The sequence below is a fragment of the Ceratotherium simum genome, chromosome 5 (genome assembly GCF_057802395.1).
Source record: "Ceratotherium simum simum isolate JZ-2026a chromosome 5, ASM5780239v1, whole genome shotgun sequence".
Lineage (NCBI taxonomy): Eukaryota > Metazoa > Chordata > Mammalia > Perissodactyla > Rhinocerotidae > Ceratotherium > Ceratotherium simum.
Window position 1 is genome coordinate 51,416,278 of NC_141904.1, and position 3,795 is coordinate 51,420,072.

Genomic DNA, 3,795 nt, shown 5'->3' on the forward strand with positions numbered 1-3,795 from the left:
AAGGACCTCAGGGATACTCAGAAGTGCTTGTTGAACTGCTTTGGGAACAAGGCAGTTGACTGCTAGTGGCCGTTAAGTCTAGCAGGTTCTGGATTCTTGGCATCTGCGTCATCCATTGCAGGGCTGCAATGACCTCATCTATGTTTAACTTTTACATTTCATTAAATATTTGAGTACCTTCTGTGGATCACATACATTTATTTTTCTGATGATAAAGTTTTACATATATATACTCCCCCCATAAGTTGGACATATATATATGAAAGGTAGAAATATATGTGTGTGTGTATAGATAGTGCTGTGGTCTAAATGTGCCCCCCCAACCCCCATTCATAGGTTGAAACCTAACCTCCAAAGATGATGGTATTAGTAGGTGAGGCCTTTGGGAAGTGATTAGGTCATGAGGATGGAACTATCATAAATAGGATTAGTGCTCTTATAAAAAAGATCCCACAGACTTTATCAGATTAAAGAGCTTCTACAAGACAAACGAAACCATAATCAAGATCAACAGACAACCCACCAGCTGGGAGAGAATATTTGCAAAACATACATCTGACAAGGGGTTGATCTCCATAATATATAAAGAACTCACACAACTGAACAACAAAAAAACAACCCGATCAAAAAATGGGCAGAGGAAATGAACAGACGCTTCTCCAAAGAAGATATACAGATGGCCAATAGGCACATGAAAAGATGTTCAACATCGTTAATCATCAGGGAAATGCAAATCAAAACAACACTAAGATATCACCTCATGCCTGTTAGAATGGCTATAATCACCAAGACAAAAAACAACAAATGTTGGAGAGGATGTGGAGAAACAGGAACCCTCATACACAGCTGGTGGGAATGCAAACTGGTGCAGCCTCTATGGAAAACGGTATGGAGATCCCTCAAAGAATTAAAAATAGAGATGCCCTATGATCCAGGCATCCCACTATTGGGAATCTATCCAACGAACCTGAAATCAGCAATCCAAAGAGGCTTATGCACCCCTATGTTCATTGCCATTATTCACTATAGCCAAGAAGTGGAAGCAACCTAAGTGTCCCTTGACTGACGATTGGATCAAGAAAATGTGGTGTATATATATACAATGGAATACTACTCAGCCATAAAAAAAGACAAAATCATCTCATTTGCAACAACATGGATGGGCCTGGAGGGTATTATGTTAAGTGAAGCCAGAAAGAGAAAGACAAACACTGTATGATCTCACTCATATGTGGAATATAAACCAACACATGAACAGAGAAAACTGTATTGTGGTTACCAGGGGCAGTGGGGGTGGGGGATGGGCACAAGGGGTGAAGGGAGTCATATATATGGTGATGGACAAACAAAAATGTACAACCCAAAATTTCACAATGTTAAAAACTATTAAAACATCAATTAAAAAAAGATCCCACAGAGCTCCCTACACCCTTCTTCCACCATGTGAGGATACAATGAGAAGTCTGCAACCCAGAAGAGAGCCCTCACCCAACCATGCTGGCATCTGATCTTGGACTTTCCAGCCTCCAGAATTGTGAGAAATAAATTTCTGTTGTTTATAAGCTACCCACTCTGGTATTTTGTTATAGCAGCCCAAATGGACAACAGATAGATAGATAGATAGATAGATAGATAGATAGATAGATAGATAGATAGATAGATAGATAGATAAAGATAAGATAGATAAGGTAAGATAGATACATAGACAGACAGACAGACATAGAGATGGAGAGGAGAGGAGAGAAAGGAAATAAATTATCCATTATCCCAAAATCCAGAGATTTTTACCTTTCCATCTATTGTTTTTAATTACCAGAGTTTCCAGTGTCAGTCACTTAATGCCCTCAATGTAATAAGCCATAGTTAGAATATGTTTAAAGATGCTTTTCCAGGAAAAAGATTTTCCAATGTATCTGAAGCTTCTGGTTTGGAATCTTCTCACTGACATCCTTCTCCTTATTCTTGAAAGATTTTTTCTTATCTAGAAAGAGAAGAGAGTAGTAGTAGGTATGGGTGCAGTTTTCCATAACTGATATCCTTCTTTGCCTTGTCATGGTCTAATTTTTCAATCTGTGTATGTGACCTGAAAAATCAGTTCCACTAAAAGTGTATAAGACCAGAGGGCAAGTTATGCTAACTGGATTGCATAGGAATACCACCATCTCACTGACCAGTCAGGGTCCAAAATATCTCTCTCTGTTTTTTGGTGAGGAAGATTGGCCCTGAGCTAACATCTGTGCCCATCTTCCTCTGTTTTGTATGTGGGATGCCACCACAGCATAGCTTGATGAGCAGTGCTTGATGAGTAGGTCTGTGCCCGGGATTCAAACCTGGAAACCCCAGGCCACTGAAGCAGAGCACATGAACTTAACCACTACGCCACCAGGCTGGCCCCCAAAATATCTCTTTGAATAGCTCAAGGATCCCTGCTTCTTTCTGCCACTATATTTTTAGCTTTGGTAGTGGATTCATTTGTTCATTCAACAAATATTTATTGAGTGCATACTACATGCCAAGCACCAGTAGAGGCACTGGGGATATAGTAATGAACTAAACAGACAAAAGTTTCTGCCCTTCTGTAGTTTACATTCTAGTGGTTCATGGACTCTGAAATCAAACTTACTCATTTGTATCTCCATTCCACCACTATTAGCTCTGTTACTGTCTGCAAAACAAGGACAGTGATGATGGCTTTGACCTGGTGGACAGCCGTTGAAGCAGCTAGGAGTGGTCAGATCCTAGATATATTTTGAAGATAGAGTCAGTAGGATTTGCTGATAGATTGAGTGCGAGGAAAAAGAAGTCATGGATGACTCCAAGGTTTTTGTCCTGAGTAACTGGAAGCAGGGAGTTGCCATTTATGAGCTGGGGAAGGCTGTGAAGGAGACAAGGTTGGGTTTTGGCCGTTAACTTTGAGATGCTGTTAGACATCCAGGTAGTAACTGTTAAATTAACCCTGGAAAAATGCCTTTCCTGAGCCCTTGCCTTAGACTAGAGTATCAATGGAATAATACTCTGAAGACCTACCTTCAAGAATTCTCTTGGGGCCAGCCCGGTGGCGCAAGCGGTTAAGTGCGCGCGCTCCACTGTGGCAGCCCTGGGTTCGCCGGTTCGGATTCCGGGTGCGCACTGACGCGCCGCTTGGCAAGCCATGCTTTGGCGGCCTCCCATATAAAGTGGAGGAAGATGGGCACGGATGTTAGCCCAGGGCCAGTCTTCCTCAGCAAAAAAAAGAGGCGGATTGGCAGATGTTAGCACAGGGATGCTCTTCCTCACACACACACACACACACACACACAAACAAGAATTCTCTTAATTTCCATACACCTCAGTTTCCTCAGCAGCAGAATGGGCTTAATAACCATCTCATAGGTTATGAAGATAAAAATAGGTAATATTTGTAAAGTATCTAGCCCAATAATCTAATTTAGCGTCCAATAATGCAATAGACGATCAATTAACGTTCCTTCTCTTAAAGCCAGATTAAACGTGAAGTTTTAACATCATGTCAGTGAAAGCAATCTCTACTCTCTAAGGCCCTGGTAGCTACCGCAAAGAATTACTATGCCTAATAAAGGTAATAGCTCTAATCTGGATCTGCAAAAGGCAGACTGGCAACTCGGCGGTGGTTTTGACGAAAGGGAAATACGCAGGAAATTAACACAGGGCGTAGTAAGTGACAGACAGCCCTAGCGACCACACTTCCCAGCACCCCTCGCGCAGCCAGGCACCTTCGCGGATTGGACGCCTCCTCAGGAGGCGGGTGCCGGGGGGAGGGGACAGGCGCGAGGTATA